The following is a 26,946-nucleotide window of genomic DNA, read 5'->3' on the forward strand; positions in this document are numbered from 1 at the left end:
TTTCCCCCCACATCTCCTCCCTCTGTGTTTTTAATTAAAACCACGAACCAACACGTGTATCCATCCTTCCTTCTGCAATAGCCTGGGATTCCACTCTCAAATACTATACAGATAAAATGAACATTTATGTGCTAGTGATTCGCAATGCAGTAAATTCTCCTTTCCAAACCTGCCGTCTTCATTAAAATCTTATTTGCTTTGTAATCTCCTTTGATCGCTAAAGTTATAAGAAGCCCCCTCCTCTTCTTTTGATACTATCAGTGTAGCTTTTGACCAGAGAGCGTGATGAATTAAATGTATGACAGATATGACAGGTGAGGAGTGCTTGGAGAGGGCTTAAACAGCAGGGATAAGACAAAGCCCCCATTTAAGAACAAAACCCCTACCCGATGGCTAGCCCGTTAATGACCAACCACTCTATTTGTCCTGGTGGATGAGGAGCAAGCTGATACTACAGACAAAGCTTTGTTAGCCACGGGGCTGTTCTTCAATCAGGCCACACAGCCAACTAATTGAAATGCCCAGTTTTCCCCCCTCAGGATTTGATATACAAGCCAGGGGGTTTGTAGGTATACTCTTTTTTTCTCTTTTTCCCCCTGTAATGTATTAATTCAGCCACCACAAGTTTACAGCTGGACTAAGTGGAATTACACCATATAAACCTAAAAATCTATCTGCAGGGATCCAGCTAAGCCCTAGAGAGAGACAAGTCCAGCAATACAAATCCAAGGAAATTTGGAAGTCAATCCATTAGGATTACCAAGCCTTTGATTTTGGAAGTCACAGGCTCAAAATATGGAAGTGATGAACTCTCTATCTTCATTCATTTTAGCCTCTTTTCAGGGGACTTATTGACCCCATTTTTTTCTGTTAAAACACATTGATAAACGTGGACAGAATTATATTGGATTTCCACTATATTTTAAATTAAGGTAAACAGGAAAATATCTGGTTTCCTGAACTCATGGGTAACACACCCTTTAAAATTTCGTATGTATTTTCTACATATTTAAAACTGCCACAAGCAAACTCATCACTCTTCTCATCAGCTAAAGGCCCCTCTCCCCCTCTTTAAGGTTCATGTTAATTTCCAGCACGGTGTGTTGTACCAAAACAGGAGCTTCAGGCTCCAGTAACTGTAAACCACTGGCTGCTTCCCAGAGGTGAAGAAATCTCTGTGCCCCCTGCAGACCAGGATTATATTCTCAATGGGCAGTCTCTCATTTTAGCCTACCAATCTGCAGTTAGCAGAAGGCCAGGAGTTTCCAGGGGTAGGTGCCAATGCAGTATTCATTGTTAAACCCAAACGGTAAAGAAAAATTAGATTACAGGGATGTAGTAATGATCTGGGTATAATGGAAAACACTACCTGAAGCAAGGAGGGTTTTCCCCTTCAGAAGAAATTCAGTTTTTATCTCTTTCCTCTTTCCTGTCCTGCCCTCACAGTGTGCTGTGGCTGAATCATTCATGTTGGTATCACGAAATCTGGGTTCTGTTCTTAGCTCTTCCACAGGCCTAGTGTGTGGCTTCTGGAACACCTCACACCATTTCCGTGCCTCAGTTTCCCTATATAAAAATGCAAATATTCCTAACTATTTCAGAAAAAATATGGTCTAGTGGTTTAAACCACAGAATCAAGATGTCTGAATTCTCAAACTGAATATGGTATCAATTTCTGCTGTCTTTAAAGCAACTACCCCTACTGACCCAAGGGGTCAGCTTTCCCTGGAAGATGCTGAATGGCCAAAACCCAGGCTTCCTGGTAGAATATGTGTGCTACTTTTTGAGTAAGTGGTGTTTCTGGCTGGGTAAGAGCTCACCTTGCAGTGAGACCAGTTACGTGGAAAGCGAAGAAAAGATGGTCTGAGCTACACCAGCAAAGCTTTTGGGGCCTGCTCTCACTGTAAGGCCATGGTTCTCTCCAAGTGCTGTCTGCAGACCACCCAGCAGAGCTGGCCTGACTCTGGCTAAGCCATTACAGTCCTATTCAGCATGTGGAGGCGTAATGCTAAAGTTCCAAAACTTCACCATGTGGGACAGAAGGCTGAAATGATAGCTTTCCCTTTCCCCAGGGAGCACTCTGGAAATTTTGGCCATTTTGCAGCAAGCCACTGTGTCTCTCACGCTCTCTCCTCCTCCACTTTTCCTGCGTGAAAAACCCCCCAAAGTTTTGAGTCCATTCAACTCGGAATAAATAGCAATTTGAAAACTTTTGGAGGGCAGAAAGAGCACTTCCTGTCTGGCTCTATCACATAGTTCTCTGGCTCACTGGACACTTGCAAAGGTTAATAAATAATGCTTAGATACTCATGATACATTAAATCCCAGAAAAATGGTAAGTGTTAACATTATGATGCATAAAAGGGTCATTCTGAGAGAACAACCTCATAGAAATAAAGAAGGAAATATTGTTAACCTCACAGAAATATGCATTTTTTCACTATGGACTCAAATAAAGCTAGGCAAAGTTGTTACCATGATTGTCACTAGCCTCATACTGAAGAAAAACAGACTCATTTTTAGGAAAAGAGCATAGGGATTCAGATCAATAAATAAAGGGGAAGTGTGTGGGGGGGGGAACACAAACCCCTCAATCTGGTGTATTTTGTTCTTGAATGTGCAGATCTGAACGGAAGCTGCATTTTTTCAGACAGCTTTCCAATCTCCCTATTAGATATAATGTTATACTCTTATTACATATGTTGCCTACTAGATGTGCTCTGACTTTTATAGATGTCAACCCCATTTCTTAATTCAAGACATTTGTCTCTTGTGATCTCTGCGCCTCTGGGTTAGAGTTCCAGCCAAAGAGGTGAGACAGCTTTGTATTTGCAATGCAGCCATAAAATCCTCTGGTGCTACATCCCTGAAAACTGCTGCTGCCCTTTAAAAAGGCCTGGATTTTGTCTGTCTGCAGCTCAGCACCCAGAAAGGACATTTTGCAGAAGGGCTCAGTGGACATTCAGGAAAACTGCTTTCAGGACCTTATCTGAAGGACAATACTTAACTTTCACCACCTGGGCCTGGCCCCTGAAAGGAAACAGTCACACTCAATTATTGTCTTTTTCTAGACAATTACTATTTAATCAAACCTCCAGCTGATATTAACTGGTGGAAAAAAGGCTATTTTTAGTCAGGACAGTGATTCCCCCTCACTCCTTTCATCTATGACTAATGTATTTCCTTTTGCTCTCCGTACCACAAACCAGTCCACACCAGATGCTCAGTATTAGGTAAAATTAAAAATGTGGGCATCATACCCTTTGAAAGATGCTTTGAACTCAAATTAATATACCTAAACCCACTATTTAAATTAAAGATATCCTGTCTCTCTGCTGTGTAGTTTTCCCTTTTATCAGAAGGGGAATTTTAGTCCATTTAAAGGTTTTTTGGTTCAGCTCCACAGACCACGCTTTGACTTAACAACACATTGTAATTTCCTTCTAGCCACAAGAATAAAGGAAATGTATAGAAGCAACACCATGATCTTGTCAAGCACTCTCTTTCGTTTCCCTGAACAAGCCTGTCTGAGCAAATGTGAAGCTTAGGATTTTTAAGATGTTATCTGGAAGATGTTTAGATCATGGAACACTTTTATTGAAAACAGACGTATGTATTTTTATGCATCTACTGATGTACCCACACACATAAAATGTATGCCTACTAAATTCTTTTATGGATGAGGACAGAACAGTCTGAAACCTGAAGAGGCTCTGCAGAGTTCAATCCTCTTGCCTCAGCATTTTACCTTTTCCAGACTTTTGCCCAGAATCTGCATGGATACTGGAGACAGCCCCACCAGGGAACTAACAACCAGGGAGTGCCTGCACCCAGACTCACCTGTGAGCAGGGCTCTGTAACTGCTGTCAGAAGAAAAACGTGGGAGCAATTTAAAATACACTGATTTCTCATGTATCTCTATGTATATATTAAAAAAATGGGCTCCTGCACTTCTTGTGCCATTTATTTGCATCTTTCATCTTTTTCAGAGCACAATTATTTAAATGCAACTGCTCTGCTTCTGAAGAGACAGGACTTAAGGCAGTTTGCTAAACACCATCCACCTTCACGTTCAGTCTATCACCTCCTGATATTTCCCTTGATGTCATCACTGACAATGTTCAAACTACTGGCAGAGGTGCGTGAGCTGCCTCTTCCCTTCCTGGTGAGGCACTGGAGGGCAGCTTGGCCCTGACCACAGCATAGCACAGGGAGGGAGACCTGCCAGGAGAAAACCCAACCACCGGGCTGTGGAAACTGATGCTGCTGAACCTGCTGTTCTAGACAAGGGGAAAGGAAATAGCTGGCAGTGCTAATTACGCCACGAAAACTACTTCAGGACAAGGCAAATGAGCAAGTCAAGCATCTGCAAGTTCTCTCAGTGCTGGTTAGACAGTGATAGTAAGAAAGTTTATCCCCAAGAGCTTTCTCCTCACTGAAGGTGTTGAGTTAACTGGAGGTGACCTCTCACTGACCCACAGGCAGCATCTGCAAGTGGTGCGTGGCAGCGGCGGCCAGGAAGCTCTTCTCCCAAACAGTGCCCTTTCAAAACACCACTCCGAAAAGCAACAGCTGAGGTGACCCAGGAGTCAGCTGCCCAGCCCTGCCCAGCGTGGAGAACTCACTTCAGTCTCCCTTCAACCTCCTGGGATTTCATCCATCTTCATTTGCTTTTTCTTGCTGCCATTTCCTCTGACTTTTCAAACTTGGGACACTGGTAGCTATTATTCATTCTCTGGTTTCTTACCAGCCGTGCAGCTAAGGGCTGCAACTTTCCATCAATAAATACTACATCAGTTCTTAATTAAGCATTATTTTAATAGCTGCATTTTTTTCTCAGGTATTTCTTTAGCAAAAGCAGGATTCGCTGCATCATTACAGTTTAGAAATTCAAGAGAGAAATATCTCAATCCAATTACTAAGTGTCAATCTGGGTAACCACAAAATAATTTGTTAATGAAAACTCTGAATAGGAATGAAAATATAACTGAGGTATCAAGAAAGTAACTGTCCAAACCATTTGAGTCTAAGCAAGTAGGGACAAACCTCTTCATTGTGTATCCTTTTTGTCTAGAAAAAGGGTGAAGACGTGAAGCAGCAGGACTTGACGCATCCACAACAAACAATGGTGTAAACACCAAGATTTTCCAATTTCCAGCTATAACAAACCATTTAGCTCTGGGTAATTCCAATAATTTTAGTCATCAACTTGCAAAACTGCGTAACTCGTATTCAGTTGACATCAATTTGAGTAATCTTGTTGCCACGTCTGGTTAAGAGAAGACAGATAACAATACATTTCGGTTTCACAGCAGGGATGGGGAAAGCTAGCCCTTCTTTTCCTCTCTGCTGCTCAGTGTTTCAGGAGGAACAGGGGAGAAATGGAGCTGTTGTGAGGGGAGAGAATAAGCATGGGAGATGAAAAGGCACACAGGAGTCCTGGTAGCAGATTTGAGCATAGGATCATGTTCTCCATTCTAAAAACAGCCCCCAAAACTCTAATACCTCAACCTTCCTCCCCAAATGTGAGAAGGCAGGCTCTCTAGCTTGCATTAGTGGATAACAATGGTAAGGAAGGCATAAAAATGTGCAGCCGGTGACAAGAACTTCTCAGCTCGATAGAAAAGACAGAACGAGTCTGAGATTTAGTGCAAGAGGAAGAGATGCAATGACTTCCCCAAGGTTTAACTGAAAGCAGGCAGCAGGGATAGGAGCTGAACCCACGAGCCCTGAATCACAGCCTTTCGTCTCAATCACAAGACCCTCCTTCCTCTTGGATGTTTTGCACTATTTAGGGTAATCAAGAAAAAGACTTCCTTGCACTCCTAAACCAGGAAGGACAATGGGTTCCAAAGGAATGACAAACCTTCCTATTGCTCTAGAAGCAGGGTGTTGTTTCCTATGCATTCATCTGTGTTGAATCAAGATCAATTTTGGTTGCATTAGGTCAGAAATGCAGAGCCTTTCTTAGAAAAGATGCAGGAGAGTGTATCTAACCATGCAGCATGCCCTGTTGCAATTCCTGCAGAGCTAGCTCCAAGCCCCACTGGCTGTGGAAAACTCTAGTGTCCTGAGGGACATCGCAGCATCAAGAGAGCAATGCGGATACATTAGCAGCTAAGTTAATAAGCTTTACAGCTCAGAAAAGCACACAAATTCAAGTTCAGGGACATACTAACACTGTTTCTAAGGCTACCTCAATCACTGCTCATACTCCTGAAGGCCATTGAACCTTATTTCATTATACAAGCATGATCTTTCTTGCTTTCTGGCTTTGCCAAGGTTAGGAAAGGAAATGGTTGTGCTCTAGCAATATGTCATATGGTAAACAGCAAGGAGCTATTTCTTGAGCTTTTTCAGCTGCAGATTTTCTCAAATAACAAAACTGTCCCACGCAAGTTCAGACAAAAAGTTCTTTAGTCTAAGAGGGGCTTTTCCATCACAGCAGTGAGGCAAACAAATGCCAGCCTTTGTAACATGGGCCTCATTCATTAATAGAACAATTTTTTTTTATGAAGTTGCCTTTTCCATTAGGAGACTGTGCTGAGTGATTGAGGAGATCTAGGTTCATCTTTTCAAACAAGTCTTCTAAAGTATTTCTAAGAAACATCACAGTGGTCTAGACATTCAGATACTTCCAGAAGGGTGAACTAGTAAAGCATTATACAGACCTTTTTTCAGGGCAGACCATACATAAGTTGTTTTCCATCTTTGGAAAAAATTCTAGCTGACTGAGCAATATACATGCATGTGCATGCCCATGAACTCACACTATTTTCAGCATCAAGACCATCTTCAAGCAATTTCTTACTCTTATAACGCATTTATCTTATGTAAAACAGATGCATGTCTTTGGGGTAGGCTTTTGTCTTTTAGTCTTAGATTGTGAATACCCCTTTTAATTAAAACGGGAAATACAAATTTCCTCATTTAGTTCCAAGCCTGAAGCCCACTAGCACAAGCAGCCATCTGCAGATTCAGCTGGAACCCTTTCAGCATCCCACAATAAGTCTGCTGGTTAAATTAAGGATCTTTGGACGTGTATAGACCAGTGCAGCTCCACCGAGCTGTGCCCTTGTACACCAGCTGTAGCAAAGAGTAACTAGTAGTGCTGTACCCATCCTGAGTCCTGAAACTCCATCTCCCGTTGTTACATTAGTACTATTTAAAAGCTGCACAGCTGATGATAATGCTACCCTTGTTGGCAACGCCTTTTGAAGTCGCTGCTCTATGCTGTGCCTAGTGGGATGAGGAACAACTAAATGGGAAAAGCAGCAAACATTGCAAATGGAGATTATCAAACTGCATAAGAGGCAAACTGGGGGAGGACACCTAATTATCCTTAATGCAAAATAACTCAGTACTATCTTTCTCATTAAAATATATATATTTTTAAAAGTCTTCCCTTTCATCACGTACCCAAATGAAGGCGGAAGCAGGCATTTCCCTTCCCAATGATGGAAGTGATACTCACTATTATGCCAGTATTAAGTGAACTTCCTCATATCCACTTCTGTCAAGTTAATGTCATCTGACTCAAATGCGATTATTAAAAGTGGGCAGTTCTGTTCCAACAAACTAAAGGCTTGCAAGTTTATAGGTACAATTGCTTCAGGCTCCTCCTATGGGTGATCAGATAGGCTGTCTATTGAATGGACTCAAAGAAACAAATTTTCACACCTGTCAGGCCTGGATTAATATCCCTGCTAATTGCACTTTAAGAACGGCCAATTAGTTCTAGTTATAGAAGCTTTCATGGGTGAGGGGGGGAAGCAGCCTGTTATCACCATCAGGACTCATTGTTCCCCTGAATAGGTTCGTGTCCCAAACTGCGCGTGCCTCAGCGGTTTGACTGGAAGCCCTGCTGCACGCCACTGCAATGAGGACTTTATCCCAGCCCCAAACCCGCTTTAATGATGATGGAGACAGCAGAGGTGACCATAAACATAAAGGGAAAATAAACTATCGCTGTGCTGAGATTACAAGGCCAGAAACCATTTTCAAGCCAGAAGCAGCCTGCTGACATTTCTTAATAATCCAAATTTATTTTTTGTCTAAGAAAAAAAAAATCTTCTTTTTGCTTTGAAGGGACAGTACTTTGTAATAAAACACTTGCTCCACCAAGGAAAAAAAGTCCAATCATGTTGCTGAATTTGCAAAAGGCTGATAAGTGAAGTTGTGGCCTTGAAGTGGCAGTCTGAAGAGTGACACTGCAGCGCCAACACCACCGGTGGGACACTTGAAAACAAATCAGGGACCAAGGGTTAGTCCAGCCATTGGAACGTGACAGGAAGCCTAGTTAATAAACACCAGCTAACCCCTTCAATTACAGCAATAAATTGTTCAATTGGTTAAATGTCCACAGGTTCTGCCCCAAACACCTCTGTGAACTGTTTAATTAGCAAACTCTTGCATCACTGGACAATCAGATCCTGCTGAGCATGGGGGACGCTCGGCTCCCGGGGAGTGAAGGGCGCTGGTGCCCCACGCAGCTCGACTGCAGGGCTCACTTTTGAACCACGCAACCTGCTATGTTTTAACAGCTCTGCAGATCATTCATTCAGTGACACCTACTTCTTAAAACAAAATTAATACTGTGAGGGCAAAATACAGCTTGGTTGCCACTCTTTCCACATCAGTTTTCTGCATTTCGATAAGAAGCCCCACAAATCACAGCTTCTCACCTGCCGCAAGATTAGATAGCCGTGCACGCGAGACGGGTTACGCAGCACAGGAGATACCGAGTACCTGGAAACTGCCGGCGGCACACAACAGGCCTGCAGATTAAAAGTCAGCGAGCCTATTGCTTGAAAATATTTAACACACTGATTTTGGAATTATCTGGCCAAGAGTTAAGAACATTTGAAACATTGCAAAATGAATTGTCATTAAGATTATTGCTGGCTATGAAGAGTATTTAGAAAATATTAATGAGCCATATGCCACAAAAGCACGAAAAAATCCTGATACAAAACCAAGTTTTTGGTAAAAGCTATTTTACCAAAAAAAAAAAAAAAAAATCATTATTTCTCCTGCATAAAGCAGCAAGTTTAAGTTGATCATGGTCATCTGAGTTGCCTTCATTGGACTTTTAATCACTGTGATAAACCACTGATAGTACATATTCTGTTACTAACTAAAAACCACACACTGATGCAGTGGAAAAAAAATGTGTGGTTTTTATAAATATTTGTATTAATAAGATCCATTTACCAGGAATCTCAAGTCTGAGAAACAGCTAGCCAAAGGAGATAAGTACTATTTGCTATGTTTAGACAATGAGGAGAAATTGCATTTCCCTGATGAAGTTTTCTTAATGAGCTAAAACCAGTGTAAATTTATCACAGTTGGGAATAAAAATACGCGTAGTGTTTGTGAAAAGCTGTAAGTGATTGCTCCCTGTCTCTCTAGCAAAAGTATTTCTTTGGAAAATGGCGTTAGGCAGAAATATTCATTAAGAATAAATTTTTAAATAACACTGAAGAAATCTACTAATTTGCACTTCTTCCTGAGAGGCTGAGCCTGGATCCCCAAAGGATATCCAAAAAACAGACAAGCAATTCTGGGGAAGGATGTGGTTGGACTATTCCCTATCCTCCACTTTGCAAAAATGCACTGAACTAAACTCAGGATGCTCCTGGCTGAACTTGGTGGCTCCTGGGATTCCTCTCCTGAGTACTGTGTTCTCCCACTGAGCCATCTGAAGAGCCTCAGCACCTAACTCAAGCTCGAAGATTCTCCTCCAGGTACGTACCCGACGGTCCACATCCACTCTGGGAAACCTGCAGGTTCAGCTTTGTTACTGCCTCAGGTTTAAGGACATAAATGGTCTTCTTTGATTTAACATGCACATCTTGCACAGCTAAGCAAAGCAAACTCTTTAAATTCAGGTTCACAGGAAGATTTCTGTTGACTTTAGTAGTCACTGGGTCAGTCTTGCACTGAGCAATTTGAATGCAAATTTTAATATTTCTGTTGCCAGACCCTGCAGAGAAAAAATAGTGCAGACACCCTTTACTGCTAACAAATTATGTCAGTTGCCTCACGTTTGTGCGAAGTACTTAAAGAAAATAGTTCTTTTAAATTAGCGTGTATTAAAAGCTGTTCTGTTAAAAGTTGTGTTCTGACTGTTGCTGAATCCAGGGGTTTAATGTCCGTGCCGCCGGAGCAGACAATGTAGAACTACTCTGGGTTGTTTTGTTTTCTTATTTTCCTTTTTCTTTCTTTCTTTTCCCCCCCCCCCCCTTTTAGTTTTGTAGTACTAAACGAATTAACATCTCTGAAGTCTCGGGGTCTCAGGACAGGCTTTCAGGCGACACCGATTAGCACAGCCTCACTGAATTAAACAGAATGAAACAATTCAGGCCATTGACAATCCACGGGGGCAGGGTGGGGAGAAACTGCAAATTAGGAAAAGAATAGAGGACACAATACCAGCACTGATGTCCTGGCACACAGGCTTTTATTCTGGAGATAGTTTACAAGCAGTTCGTAACCTTTGGACTCCAGACAGTCTGTAGAACCAACAAGAGGAGGTTCAAGATTTGGTCTGAACTTTCCATCCAGTCTCAGCAGTGTCAATATTTGGAGGATGCACAGGAACTCATAAAGTCTCCATAAAATGGATGTTAACGAAACAAAAAAAAAAAAAAAACCAACCTAAAATAAAAACCCCCAAAACTTGTATTCATAAAGTCTTTTTAGACTTTGTTACTTTAAGCCAAGAAGGTATTAAGGAGATAAAAATTTACAACTCTGCTGTGCTTAAAGGAGAGGTTTCCCAGCAAAATAGCTAATGTGGGTTTTTTTTAACAAACTTGGAGTTCAAAAACTGCTTCTCATTCCAGGTTCCTAATTTCTGATTTGCTTCAAAAATTTTGATTTATAAGTTTAAACATTTTACAGTAAATAGAATAATTTCTAGAAATGGTGCAAGCGTGATTTTTCTGCGTAAGAAAAACGTGATTGGAGAATTCACAAATCAAAATCACTTACATTCCAGGCCTGTCAATATTTCATTGGTCTGTTTAAAATACGTTAATCTTTCTTTCATTCTCTATTATAAATCAATTCAGTTATCACATCAAACCATACTTTATCAAGAGAAAATTATTTAAATAAAATAACAAATTAAGCTTTTGTTCTTTGTTAGTATTTTAGAAAAACTAAATTTAAAAAATTACAGGTGTCTATTTTATTTTGTGAATGAAAGATGCTTAAAATAATCATTATGTACGCCAGAGACGTTCATGTCATGCTAGCTAGGAAGTGACATTTACTATTAACTTAGCTGACAGAGCTTTTGTGCAACCAAAGTCAAATGAAGCATACTGTTAATAAATAACACAAAACTAGGAGAAAAAGAGTTATCTTTTAAGTCTCTCATCATTTTGTCTCTTGTCACATGTTTAACGCTCTAAGTCACACAGCACTCAATTGAATTAAATGTACTTACACTGGTGCAAGGGTAAACTAAATGAAGACGGAACTGAGTGCCTAACAGTATTTTAACAAAGAACTTTTATCTGGTCAGAAATAATACCTTAAATGCATCAAATAGTAAATTTCTGCCCTGAACAGAGGCATCTATTGTAAGCAATAGATGTTATACAGTTAAAAATCTATCACTTTATACAAAGCTAGCTTGTTTTTAGATGTGGATCACTTCATTCTTCAAGGGAGGAAAAGTTAGTCTGAAAAAATAACCACAAAGAGACAATTTCTCATGTAATTAATGTATCTCCTACTAATCAGGATCAAAAAAATGAAATACCAACTTATTCCACCCATAACTGTGAAAAAGCGAAACATACTGGTTTTGCTCTAGATATGCTTTTAAAGCCTTCTATGCTGAGTTCTGGATTTCTACCTATAGGAACAAATAATTTGCTTATTCTCAAAAAATCCCCTAATTTTCTTACTTGAATTGCATGGAGGGGAATTTGTATTTGCCATTAAAAAAACAAAACCAAAACCTCAAACAAGCCCACACTATTACAACTCACCTAGAACCAGTGTTTTTTAACAGTTGATTTAAGATACCAACTTAACATATTTTATAAGTCAAGATGATTAATCGAGGTGATCATACAATGCTATCATTGAAAGAACTGTGTTTGGGTGAGAGCTCTCTCACATACACAAAATGTAGATTTACGCCTCCATGGAATTTTAGAAAAAAAGATTGTTATCCCATATGCCTAATAACAAGCAATTTCCACCAAGTTTTCAAAGCCTCCAGCACAGAAGATCCACAGTTTTGACTCACCTTATCTATTAAGTTTTTGCCTTGTACAGGGAGCCCAAAGTTTCAGCACTATCTTGCCCCTTCATTCTCCGTACAGAGTATCTTCACACCGTAACCTCCTGCGTAAAGCATGATCTTGCCTATTTCTCTCCCCTTTCTCAAAGCCTTAGCACAAAGTTACGCCAGCTATCCTGAGAAGCTTTACACTGTGTCAAGCACCTGTTCGGACCACAGTCAGTTAAAAAACCAAAATAACAGCTGATTTGAGGTCAGCCACCCTACACACTTCAGAACATATTCAGAGACCCTACTACCCTCATCTCTCCTGTCTTGATTTGAAAACAGCAGCTCTAGTAACGTGATGCCTTCCTTCCCTTCCCTGTTTGAGCAGGCAGTGAAAGCCCTCCTGCTGTCTTCTACTCCTGAGAATAAAGTTTTAGTCTCCAACCTGAAGTAGCCTGTCTGCAGAAATAAGACAACTCATCTCACACTGATAGCGTTTGTTTAAGGAACACAGGTTCAGCAGAGCCAGTTAACCATTAGCTAGCACCCATGCAGATCGAATTACACTCACTGTTGCACGCTTGCTGAGGTATCTTTGTATGAAATTTAGTTGAAGAGAAGCACTTGGGTCAATCAGTCTTCTCTGAGCATCTCTACAGGGTAACACCACCACAGAGCATCAGGATGAACACTGAGGCAGCTCTGGGCACAAATTCCATGTTTGCAGAAATGATGGTTGTCAAACACCTCACCTAAACCACTCAAATGCTTATTGCCAATACAAAAAACTGCTCAGAAGGAATTCACAGGCACTAAAAACTCATACTAGATGTTTGCAGATTTAACAGACATCCCTAAAACCAGTCCATGCAAACATTCCCCTACATTCAACCATAACCCACTCAGCTCTACAGGCTGAAAACAGCAGCTATCTTCCTAAAAAACAGTGGAAACTTACCACACTTCTTCAAATACTTTTTCCTTGAGTCTCACAAGGTAATTATGCTGGTCAGAAAACTACTTAGTGCTGCCATTATTTTGTATCAACCTAAATCTTGACAAAAACCCCAGCTGCAACAATACTCTACCATGTCACATGAATAATTTTGTCAAGCCCAAAGCACAGGATTTCTTATTATAGACTTTTATTACAAAACCTTCTAGAAGGCACAAGCAAGAGCACTGTGCCAGGCATCACGATAATGTGCAGAAAAAAACCTCATCAGCCCGAAGAGTTTGAAAGAAGGGAAATGGCATTACCTTCACTTCCCAGGACAAATAGAGTGTGTGTGGAGGCTTAGAAAGATTAAGCCCCTTCTCCTGCAACTTCAGACTTAGCATGGCAGCTATTAACATTATAGAACTTTTTATGCATGCCAGGGCTCACCAGCACCAGGATTGAAACACAAAGGAATGTCAGCCTCCAGTAATTTAGCCTGAAGCAGATGCAGGGACAGAACACACATCTCTCCTATGTCCTACCCACGATTGGAACAACCCCAGCTTTACCCCCTTTTTACACCTATACACCCCTCTTCTTGTGACAGTTGGTGCTACCCTCTTCCTGGTTTATATTAATTCAAGATCCAAATCTAGTGCGTAGCTTTTCAATCTTCGTAGCACAAATAAGATTAATTTTTAATTTTAAGGCCCTGATTCAGCAAAACATTCAACTACATGCTTAATTCTATCCCTATTCAGTAAAGTACTTAAGTATTTGCTTAATTCTCATTTACTCTGCTGAGACTTGAACATGTGCTTAAAGATAAGCCTCTTCTTAAGTACTTTGCTGAACTAGGGCCTAAACTGTGACCTAGGAGCCAGGAAGAAAAGAAAAAAATAGATCAATAATGTCCAGTGTTATTTCCTCAAAATATTAGGTTAGCTGACTGCAAAAGATGAAGAAAAAAATAAAAATCACTTTTATTCAAGTAGTACATACAGCTAGTACAGATATTGCATTGGAAGAGACAAATTTTATAAAATCTTACTAAAAATATGTCTTCAAAAATTCCTTCTGGTTGCCCATTTATATCTACAAATATGCCTACGTGTTGAACCTACCACTCAGTCTCAGTTCCATGACTGGAACCTTGAAGATTTTCAAGCTAGGCACCTGATGATTAGGAAAAAAAAATTAGAGCAGAATCCAATTTAATAAGTACAGTTGAATAGAATTCAGTTTTGCATTATCTTCAGAGAAAATTAATGGATAAATTGAGATGATGCCAGGGAAGGACTCCACTGCAATAGCAAGGAGGAGAAAAAAGGATAGACTCTGATACTCCTCTAGAAGAACTGCCTGAGTTTAGTCACCATCAACAGAGACCATGTTTATGACATTGTGTAATGCATTTTCCTAAAAGGTCTAATCAGGGGTGGATCCTTGGGCCAGTGTGGAGATAATACAAGACCAGGATCAAAGAAGCTGTTGGTAGGTAGGGGAAAATGTGTCTAAACATCAATGTGTCTAAGTTTAGGCTTAGATAGCAGAGAAGGCAAAATATTAGTAAAATTTTATTAAAAAAAAAGAAAAAGAAAAAAAGGACAAATATATTGGCTAGGGCCTTATTTCTATCTATTTGTCTGCCCTATCCTTATCACCATGAATCACTCCATAAAGCATGTTCCTCCAGCTGTAAGATCCTAAACTGACCAAACATACCCTTTTTATTGCAGACTCACTGGTCAAATTAAAACTTGCCTTATTTCAAGGATATTGGTATCAATTCAACTGATGTGGCCAGAAAGTACTGGGAAGGTGTATGTCAGGAAAAACATCTGCAGATGAAACTTACATCCTATTTCTTCTAACCATCGATCACTTCCTGGCAAAAAGTCCGGTGAAGCCCAAGTACTTAAATCAGATACATACTTCTAAACTGCAGAAAGATGCTTTCACTAGGTGTGTGCCCACGCAAATGGAACTCGATGCTCCAGATGAATTCCATGCTTGGAGAAACTGCCCATCAGCATTTTGACAGGAGAAGAGTCCCTCTCACAAATAAAGACCAAACACGTGTCACTGACAGGTCTTCTGTTGGCAAGTCTTTCATGTCAGCTGTTGCTGCTGCTCTTCCTTCAGGAACTGCATTTCCTCTGCAGTTGGAGTCCCTGTTTTCATCTACCTTTTGATTTCTAGCTAACAGGAATGCTATTTAATCTTTACAATTCCTAACTTACACATATGCTTAGCTTCACATACGGTGAATGGTTCCACTGAAACCTGAATTATGGCACATAAAGCTAAAACATATGCCTAAGCGCCTGCAGGATTGGGGCCTGAAAAATGGAGTATTTACTAGCTATTACCCTTTTGATGGATCCATCCCTCTATAATGATGGATAAACGTGTTTATTAAAATCTTTGAAGATGAGAGGTACTCCGTGGGTACATGTGTGGGGTAGGGGAAGTAGAAAGACCTAGAGACACAGATTGCACTGGCTGCCCCGATGTTTGCCATAGAAACCACACATCATTATTAGCAGCTGCAGGATTAAGAAGCTTACATGGCTGAGGTAGTTCCTCACATCTTGGATGAGCACAGCCAGATAGCAGAGAGTGCAGTTTCTCGGCTCCCACCTCAGTTCAGTCCACGAAAGGAAGATGCTCCACGTGAACACACCACTCCTTGGAGGGCTCTGCTGCAGCAACACCCACACTCAGCATCAAAATGCAGAGTCACCTCTGTCACCATGGCCTCTGTCTCTCTCCTACCCATGGCCAACAGCTAAGACAGAGGACGGTGAAGGGATGAGAAATGTCTAATCTGCATTCCCATTGTCAGCAGGGTAGGAAAGGTCACCCAGCATCCCCCTTTGGTCACACGCAGAACTGGGTACCTGCTGTCCCCTCCTGAGCTGCTGGGGCTGTGGAGGTATAAAATATTTTCTAACGAAAGGAAACTGGATCACTTGCCTAGGGGAGCCACAACGTTTATTCTCATGACAATGAAAGACAGCTTTGATCCCCACAGCAGCCACACATCTCTGATTGCAAGCAGCAAGCCCACCTCAGCACACTTACAATGCATGCATCAGCCTCCTTCCTCCCGCCAGGCTGGATGTCAGGCTAATCAGTTTGATCTGACAGATTTTAATTAAATTAATTAAGATCTTTCTGAATGGACTTGATTAGTGTTCCACAGAGGAATCCCCCATGAAAAGAAACACTGTCAGGAAAAGCACTAGTATTTTCTCCTCTCATAATGACAAGTTTCTTGGGTTGTTATTGGATTTTTTACACCATTAATAAAAGTACTTTATAAACACATAGCTTATGATGGCTTTGACACCCTGTTATATTAAATTAACAGTAGTCTTCTACATAAAAAGAAAAGATTTTCGTGTCCTTCAACCAATTTTGTTACTGCCAAATCCAGCATTTCAAATATGACAACTTAATCTGATTTAAACAGAAATATGCAAAGCTGAGACACAAAACAATCCTGATCACTTCCAATCAACCTTCACAGAGCAGCTTCTTGTACAAATGTTGGAAACTCAGCAGGTGTAGAAATAAGATGTTGCTAACACTTCGAGAGGCCACCTTGTTCCCTGCATCGTGAAAGAATCAAGACCATTTTTGTTCCACCAGACTTGACTAAGATTGTATTGGCATCATTTTCAAAGAGTTCCATATGGACAAATCCCCCTTTCATCTGTACAGATGCAACAGCACGACCAAGCTAGAAGGCACACATTGCCTTCCACACCACATCTGTGATCTGCAAAATCACTGGGGCTGGAAATCCCCTGGTGCTGGTAAATGACAAGTGGCCACGGCCACAACATGCACAAGAGACACTGTCCCACCACCCAAGACAGGCACAGCTAAGTAGCAGGTCCTGCAGCTGCTAATGACCTCTGCTGTATAAGAGGCAGTCAAAAGGACATGTGCTTCAGAAGCCTATTAAAAAGTGACATGGAATCCCAAGTTCACAAATAGAAAAGCTCATTGTACTCTGCTTATAGTAGGGGCATCCTTGACTAGATGATAGCCATTAAAATGCAGTTAATTCCTACCATTAGTCAAAACTGAATGTACTTTGAAAAATAAACTCACCTCTAAATATTTTTTTAATTTTCCCTTGTATAGCAGGCAGAAAGTGGACTTCTCTACCTGCTTTTTTTAATCTCCTGTTACCACCCGCTTTATAGGTTTAGTTTAATAGCAAATAAAGCTTCCCAAGAGTTGTAAAGGATTTTGAATTCAACCTGAGAGGAAGTAGCAGTGATCTTGTTGTCACTGAAAGGAGCTCAGATACTGAAAAAAACACTATTTAATCCACCAAAACTTCCTTTTCCCTTGAAGCCAGAGCGGTCATTCAAAATACTTTATTTTGACATGTCAAATGATGGTGAGCCCTATGAATTTTTTTTCTGACAAAGGCTGAAGAGGGGAATGGAACTCTGAGGTAGGAAGACAATGTATTTGGAATGGAAGTCGAAATAAAGGAGAGATAAAAACAATACTATGAAAAGGACAGAAAAAGGAGACAAAAAGATTGAAGGCATAAGCTATAGAGAGAATATTAAGACATAAGGTGCTCTAAGAGACAGACTGAATGAGATAAAACAAGAGAATAGACTAATGTCCTTCAAAGAGAGAAACTATGCTGAAAAAGAGAAAATAGTGTTAACAGGAAATTATCACAAAATGAGAAGAGAAGAAAGAAGAAGAAAAGATAATTTTTAATCCATGGGAATTTTAATCCTCTTTGTTTTTTGGGGTTTTTTTTCATTTTTTTCCAACATGTCTGTTATGCTATACATGTCCCAAGAAAATCTTGTGTTCTGATAAGTCAGCACCCATTTACTACAGTGTTGCAACAAACAAATGCTATTCCAATTTATCTGCTTGTTAGTCTGAATCCAGCAGACCTAAATGCATTTTCTGGTGGTATTTTGATTAGTCTTGTGGCTTTCTGAAGTTTAAATTCATTTGTTGTGAATGTAAGCCAATAACTAAAGTCTTCTCACTGTACTGAGATTAGATTCACATGTCAATGTACAAATTCCACTCTCAAAAACATACCTGGTTGCAGCATCAGTTGCTGTTTTATTCTCATGACCACACTCAGAAAAGAAATAGAAATTGGCTAGAGTGTAATTCTGTCAAGCAATTTCAACAGAAACATCTATTTTGAGACATTTTGGGCTGTTTTATAAATGCTGCAAGGAAAAAAGGCAGATAAACAAAGAGAGATAGATTTGCCTTTGCCAGAAACAACAACAACAAAAAAGGGTTTTCTTTAATAAATTACATATAAAAAGACAGATTGCAATAAAAAAGACACTACCAGGAAGAAAAAAGAATTCAGTGCAACTGACCTTCAAGTTCCCTCTGCTCTTTCATTAACTGTCCACTGAGGTGATCCCTGGCCAAATACGGGCAATTCAGAGCCTGTCATAGAATTACAAGATGAATTAGGGACTGCTGCCACAAATTTACAGCTACCAAGGCCTCTGCTGATTACTTTTTCCCAGACTTGAAAGTAATTTCACTGGAAACACTGTCAACATGGCCCCAAGATCAGCATCACGACAAATGAGGAACGGGAATAACACTTTTCCCTTCCAATTATCGGGTGATTTTTTTCTCCTCTGTGATTTGTACGCAAATAGACATAATTTAAGCCAATGTGATACGAAAGTGCCAGATCTAACATGGATTGTTTGCTTCCTGAAAAACTTCCCAGAAAAACCTGAGTTTTCAATTCCCTTGTGGAAAGGTGACTCCTGCATTTTTTTTCTTTAGCTTCTGACTTGCAGAGCTTATTAAATAACTGCAATTATCAGCCTGAACAATTACTGACTCACCCACAATCTATTGAAAAGCTAATGCAGTTGAAATTGTACACAGATAGCTCACTACAGGTGAGTAACTTCACATGCATGAGTAGTGTCACTGCACTGGGTGACATAACTCATGTGCATAACTATTTGCAAAACCAGGGCCTCAGATTGTAAACTCAGTGAAGCTGAAACCAGATCTTATCTGCCTGTAAAGCACCTGGCAGTGCACCTATCTTTGCCACTACATAAATTAATTATCATTAGCATCTGAATTTTGTCAGCTCCAGCGTTCTCTTCCAACCTCAAACACTGAATTTCTTGCCAGAGAAGTGTTTGAACACAGTAGATTATAATAGTATGTACATGAATATTTAACTATTCTGGCATTTAATGCAGATCTATTTCAAAAATTTCAACACGTGTAAGTCATCTGAAAGGCTTCTAAGGTCTGAGGTCTGTGGGGCAAGGGAAAACTTTAAAGGCAAAAAATATACTGAATTGAAATCCTGAAATGCTTTGACCTTTAAACGTAACCTTCCTCCCCTTCTGAGGTTTAAGATAAGTTCAGCAAACAAAATTTCACCCTAGGCTTGACACATAATCTGCTAAATTACTGAAGAAATAAACAAACACTTTTTCCTCAAAAAAAATTCAACATAATTTCAAAAGAAAGACTCCAATTTTTTAAACTACTGGTGGTAGTTACAAGCTTACCTACAATGTAAAGTCTTCAGATTTTAACAGGAAATACACACTTAGAAAGACAGAAACAGTTGTGAAATAGCACCTTGAAGATAAGGAACTGTGGACAAGATGACTTTTGGTCATCTGAAGAAAAGAATAGTCATCTTCCTTAATCATTTCAGACTGATTGCTTCAGTTTGGTAATCTCACATTTCAATGGGTTTTTACTGCTGAACCTGCAGAAACAGGGAGGGGGACAGGAGGGGATGGGAGAGGAAGGGACTGGAAGTGCCGGTCAGTTCACTCATCCCTTCCACTGGCAAAAAACACCAAACAAAGCAAAACCACCCTACACAAATCAATCCCAACCATGAAATAGTAAGTCAAAATGGGGACAAAAAAAAAAAAAAAAAAACCAACCCCGAAAGTCAATCTAGTGCTATGTAATTCTTTTACTCCCTGGAAAAAAAATTGAAGGAAGCATTTTTGTATTTGATGGTTTCCTCTTAAATAAATCTTTTTCAAGACAGCAACTGGCTTTGATGCATGCATGGGTATTCAGTGCCACTCTTTCTCCTCTGCTTTCTCTTTTGACTTTCTAGTCTTTGCTAGTGGACTATTTAGACAGCTCCTTCAACAGGCGTAAAATACTCCAGTGAACAGTGAAAGCTACTGCTTGTTCATCAAACCAAAACTAAATAGAAATTGAGAAAAACAAACAAAACCAGTAAAAAATATGAAAGGATTAAAGTCTTCACTCATTTGTTTAGGTAAGACAGAAATCCTATCTCATGAATCCCATGCCAGCAAAGACATTATAACAATAGTTGCAAAGACTCTGATTAACTTACATATTACACAAAAAATATTGTTTCATTAAAATGAAAAAAGACAGTGCGTTCTTTTTTATTGTAGTCTGAGACCTGCTTGGATATGTGTAGCCACAAGAACTCTTAACCTGCTACCTTAGGACATCACTGTTTAAAAGCTGCTTTTCTTTTATTGTCCCAAAAATCACAAAAGCTCCGTAAGTCAGTCTCTGGTAACACCTCTTTCCTTGAATTCTTAGGCAGGTCCGTTAAAAAAAAAAAAAAAAAAAACCTTGAAGAAATTTTAGCATTTTTGCAGGAGTGTGATGCCAAAGTTCTACCACGTAGAGCAGTACTTTAAGTCAAAGAAAGCAGTTTTTCATGTCAATGACAAAACTGAAAGGAATACCACATTAAATCTGTCACAAAAAGAATTACAGAAATAACAGTGTATGATTAAAATACACTGACAATGAAATCTAATCTATTCTGAATCTTTACCTCTTTCCCTGCTTGTGCTGTGTAATAGAAAACTGAATACACTCATGATATCTCACCCCAGAGTGAAGAGTCTCTCCTCACACAAGATAAACCACTTTGCATCTAATAACTATGTACATTTGAAAAAAAGAAAAAAGGATTTAACTCGGAGGAGTGACAGAAAGTACAGCTGATAACTCGACAACAAAAGCACTTCCTTAAATTGTGCATCACCTTGAGGGCTTCATCCACCTCAAGAAGCCATCCTTGGCTGGCAGCTACTTACACAGCTCTCTCTTCGCGTGGAAAACACTAAGTGGAAACCTCACCTTGGATATAGGTCAGGACATCAAGTGTAGTCTGCTGGTCAGTGCCTAGGGCAGGTGTGAACAAGGGCCGGCTGGCCGCTTTCACGCTGAGACCTGCGCCAACACTTCAGAGTCTTTATGAAGTGAGAAAGTAGAGCAGAAGCTCAGAGAGTACATCTTTTAAGCAGGATATTTAGGAGCCTCTGCAATCCTTTTACCAGACACACAAATGCAACCTCGGCTGCTTGCTGCTTTTTTTTTCCCCCCACCACTCTAAAAATACTAACCCTTCTTCTGAAATAGTTGGAAGAGACTTGTGAAGGGGTGGAGTAAGGGAAATCAGTGCACAAGTCACCTTTCAGCCACCTATGACATCAGCCTGCTGCCCTGATTCCTTCATTAATACCTTTGAGCTGAAAACAATGGGCCTACCATTAAGCACCACACAGTTCGAGATAAGAAAGCCCTAAGCAGATAATAATCGGTGCATTTAGCTGGATTTCAAACATTCAGCTGCTTAATCATTTCTTCCTCACTGCATGCTACCCAAACACAGGGGGAATGCTTTGGATGCCTTGGGCTAAGGAAGAAGGAGCTGGGGTGTGGGGAAGAGGAGGGAGAGAACGGAGCCACAGGTTGGGGACTGGGGGGGAGAGGGGGATTTCATTGGCAATCCTCTCCCTGGGAAATGAAAACATTTCTTAATTGCCATTAGGGAAATAGGTTAAATACAGGCTTGGTAAGCTGCTAAGGGCTGGCTAACAGATTAGAGGGGATGGCTGTTGAAGTATACTCATTTCCATTATATGACAGAGCAGGGAATTTTTATTTTCTTAATACTCTTCAGATACTGTTCCTGTCAGGCACTGGGTGTGAGACTGCTAGTTAGAATTTAACTAGTCACCTTCCAGCTGATGAAATGAGGCCCAGTTCTCTGGCCCTGAAGTGACTGCTTTCCTGTTTCATCCAAGGAAACAGAAACTGCAGGACATGCTGACGGGGAAGGTATGTAACACCTGCTGGCTTTGCTCATACAAAATAACAATGAGTAATCGCAGAATCAGAGAAACTAAAGGCATGATGCAGCATACCTGTCACACAGGAGGAGGGGAAAAAACACCTCAGGATCCCCGAACACTGAACAGACTCACAAGCTAAGCTTGAGCTCAACAGCAGTCCTGCCAGGGCTGAGCAACTCCTCACCTCTGAAACCTTGGGGCCCACAGAAGGAAAAGTGCGGGCAACTTAAAAATCTCAAATGCCACTGCCTGCCTGCTAAAATACTCCAAGGCCTTGCCTTCCCCACATTCTCCCAAGGCACCTCCTTCTGGTGGGTGCCCTTCCTCCTCACTTGTAAGTTCCTCAAAAGCCCCATATCTAGTTTATAAAGACGATGATAAAAAAAAGTTCTCAGCAAACTGAGAGGGAGCAAACGGAAATCAAATTTTCTTGCAAACGGGCACAGCCTTTACTCATCCACAAAACTAAGAAGCAGCTGCAGGCAGTACACACTACAAAGCTGAGACACCATCCTGTAATCCTTCGTCATGCAAAACTCCCTGGGGCATGAGTGGGAGTTTTATCTGAGTAAGGTCTGAGTTTTTTTAAGGAAAGTCTTTGTTCCGGGGCTCCCTGAAGCCAATATACTGAACTATTCAAAGGACCATGGATTGGCAGGTGAAGTCGACAGGGGGTCATTTGAAGAACAAATTTCTGGAAGCAGTGCTGGTTTAAAGCAGTTGCTGCCACCTCCCTCTTTCTACCTGCTGACATATTTACCTTCCCCCACCCCAGTCTTCTCCAGTGATAAAGACACAAGCATTTGTACAGCTGTGAGCAAAATGGACCAAGGAACTACTCTGGCTGTAAACTGCCCTGTCTGGGAACTCTTCCACAAGTTTTAACTTATGCTTATAAACAACTGGGAAGCAGGGAACACTATGGTCCTTGATTCAATAAACAAGGAGCAGGGACACACAGGCTACAGACACGGCTGCAGCCATCCCATGACACTGCAGACCCAGGAAGGCCTATGTCACATGTAAGAGCACCACTCAGACTCTTTTAAAGGGCTGCATCCAAGTTATCTACCAGCCAGGACACCTGGTCTGTCTTTAATACCCCACCTACATCCAGGGATTGTCCAAAAGAATGCTGGATGAGTCAGGCCAAAGGTGCTAGCAACCCTGCCCACCAGTTAGCAGCGTGGATATCCAGCACCTAAGACTCCTGTGCCCAGTAGGCCAGCAACACTGTCCCAGCAGCTCAGAGATGGATTGGTAAAGGTGTTTTGTCTCCTCAGGGAAAGGAGAACAGGCTAGAGTGATCTCCACCATCTTTTGACATATCCAGTGTGTATCCATCTGCGTCATCAGACATCTCAACACACTTTAAAGTCTGGTGCCAAGTGCCAGTTCCATCTGACTAAATGTAAAATTCTCTGTTGCTGATGTCTGACAGAGATTGATAAATATGTTGTAAATGTTGGCTGGTTTTCCCCATGGACAGTAAAGGAAGCTCTCAGAGAACTGACTCAAACTCTGGCATGTGAAGATGGGTGAAAAACACGCCACCCCCGCTCCCTTCCCAGAGTCATGCCGGAGGCAAAAGCCAGCCATGAAATTTAGTTTGGATGTTCTCTCTTCCAAGTCAATGTGCTTGCCACAAGATGAGACCCCAAGCATGCTTACCTGGGTGTACAGACTGAGGAACAGCAGCCACTTTGGTAACAAATAATGTTGAAGGGCCTTTGCTCAGCTGTGCTGCTACCACTGATTCAGCCAGCATGGGCAGAAAGCCCATTCATTTACACAGCACTAGCCCAATGTGTTTCACTTTGCTGGTAACTCCATGGACCTCATTTGCATGGAGCGTATTTCCGAGGAACACACTGGATCTTGATCTGACGTCAATAAGAAATGGATAAGCTCAGCATCTCCCTTGGTTCCTGCTTACCTTTATCAGCTCTCATTCAGAAATGTTTGACTGTTTCCCATACATAGAAATTATCTGTGAATTAAAATTAAAATCTGAGCTGGATATTCTTCCCAGATGATCCAATAATTGGTAGGAATACATATACCAGGGAAACTAGAGAACCAAGGGTATAGTATGCTTGTTGTAAAGAGCCTGGGACAGATCCTTTGCATCTGCCAATCATTTCAGGTCAGAAGTTTTTATGCATGGTTTACCTGTGACCACCTATTTAGTCACAGCCAATCTAAACCAGCCACAGCAGTGCCTGAAAGACAACAGAATAAGGAAAGTATGTTTTTGTGTAGTGGCTGCACACAATATCCTTAGCAACTGAATGCAGCCACTCTGGCTGGGTGTAAGAAACACTGGTTTAGGTCCATGGAAATCACTGGCAAGTTGAGAATGTGCATTTTGTATGAACTTCTATAATAATACCGAAATCTCTTTCTTAAAAAAAGAATTGTTAACATAGTGTTAATTTAAACTGTGTTTCTTTTTTTTTTTTTCTTTTTTGGTGGATAGAGAACAGTGGGGAAGTAATAGAGGTGTCTACTGTTATCCCAGACTTTCTGACAAGAGGTTTTTTTCCCACCATAGGTACAGTTCAAGACTGTGCAGCCTTTATTTACATTTGGACATGCAAGTGTAAGCCTTACATGCAAGTCTAAGCCTTTCCAAACACCATGCTATGGTGCAATCCTTCTTAGCAAACAGCATACATTTATTTGTGTTCAAGACCATCTGAGTGCCTCTGAAAGGCACTGCAGGCTAAGCCGGCACAATCCTGGTTCCCAATGAAGAAAAAAGATGCTGTCTTAAATGTCATAGAAAGTCAGTTATTTGGGTTTTTTCTGTCATTAAGGAAAGGAGAGGTACTGTTTTGACGTACCAGCACAGAGGCAAAGTAGCAGATACACTGTGCTTAACATGAGGTACTTTCCTTTGCAGCACAAGCAGCATACAGATAATTTGTCTCTTTCTGCGAGTTATGACAAGTCCAATGACTCTGAACCCTAGCTTTGGTTTAAGGATCTCGAATTCTCATTCCATAAACCCTCTAGTAGGCACATTCCTGTAATACAACAAATCCCCTTTCCTGCCTATTGCATAGGCATTTATAGTACATTTAAATATAGAAATAATGTATCTGTATTAATGAATAGTCTCCACAATAGTATCATGGCATCAGGTGGTTATCCTTCAATGGCATAAAATTAATAGGTCAGTGAAAGAAGCAGCTTTCTTGATAAGCATGGGAACTATTGCTGCAAACAGGGCTCCTTATTCCTAAATATAAATAACTCCAGGTTATTTTTTTTTCCAAGTTATTCTCCACAAATTTTTTTCCACCTCATGCATCTCAAGAGAACATCTCTATTACAATATCATATTCTACAATAAGAAAAATTAACCTCATCAGCAATTCTGGAATCCACCAAGTTATTAATTGCATCTCAAACCACATTTGGCAAACCAAAAACATTTTGAGGAATCCTGGACAAGCAGTTGGACAAAAGTCTAATTATAATTACATAAAAATGTTGTGCTGGGAAATAAGTTGCTTGTGAATTAACTATTAAGGTTTGACCATTTCTCATCAAAAGGTTTCTTGCATGCAGTCCTTTATTCCAAAGGAAAATGAGAAACAAATGGACCATATTTCACAATGGGTGAACACCATCTCAGCTACACTAGACAAGCTCCACTGCAGCTCAGTACAGACACAATAGCAAGAAACTCTAACTAGATGAAGTCAAGGAGAAATAAATAATAAAGTGAACAACCTGACACAGGGGGTTGTCTGCATTACTTAATACCTTTAAAACAAGATTAAATGGCTTCCTAAAAACAAGCTTCAGCACATTCATTTAAGACATGAGAACTGTGCAGGAATTACTGGGTGAATTTCTATTACTGATGTTCTGCTGAAGATAAAACTACGTGATTGTAACAAATTTGGGCTTTAAATTCTATAAACATGGGGAAAGTGACCCACCACTACTTACGATGTGACAAAAGAACTCCCTCAACTATCAATTAGAAAAGGAAAATTAGCTTTGAAGACTGTTAACAGTGTTTTTCATTATTCAAGTAGAATTTTTTTCTGCTGTCACCCTCCTATCCCCCCTTTTATTCAAAACACAAATACACAAGCCTATTTCAAGATGAGACCAAATTAATGTGGGACTGACTTGGTGCATGAAAGGAAAACAAGACTGAGTTCCTATAAACCTTTCAAACTTTCATTCCACCTCCTTCCCAGTTTGCACGGAGGAGTCTATTTTACAACTTTATCCATGTAATGGTCCTGCAGACTGCTTCTTCATGCCAGAATTTCTCTTTGAAGTTTGCTCTCCCATTAGCATTTCAGTGTAGGTATTCAAACTGATGGCGCAAGCACAGCAGAACTCCAGAACTGTCCATGTTCCATCAAATACAGTTGTTTCATGTTGCTCGTGATTTACAGTCTTAATTAATGCTCAAAAGAAGAAGAGCACATCTTGGTGGAGCATCCCCCCTCCACACACACACACCCCTCCTCCCCTTTTTTTTTCCTTTTTTTTTTCTGTACAAACCAGCACTCTCAGGGTTTTGTTGGACATTGTGCAGGATGGCTTTGCCAAACAGAATGGAACACACT

The 26,946-nt window shown here is 40.6% G+C and overlaps 1 protein-coding gene across 2 annotated transcripts in view; it reads right to left on the reverse strand.

The window, feature by feature from the left end:
- The window catches only part of PRDM1 (PR/SET domain 1), a 102,015-nt gene that overhangs the window by 43,674 nt on the left and 31,395 nt on the right, over window positions 1–26,946 (reverse strand). The window contains exon 1 of one of the 2 annotated variants that reach the window (XM_085056252.1): window positions 18,584–18,604. The exons of the other annotated variant lie outside the window; for it this stretch is intronic. The gene's annotated coding sequence lies outside the window, so the exon portion shown is untranslated. Of the gene's footprint in view, window positions 1–18,583; window positions 18,605–26,946 lie in introns of those variants that run through there. 2 annotated transcript variants of the gene reach the window in all.

This window comes from Lichenostomus cassidix, chromosome 3 (assembly GCF_008360975.1).
Source record: "Lichenostomus cassidix isolate B80296 chromosome 3, HeHo_3.0, whole genome shotgun sequence".
Classification (NCBI taxonomy): Eukaryota; Metazoa; Chordata; class Aves; order Passeriformes; family Meliphagidae; genus Lichenostomus; species Lichenostomus cassidix.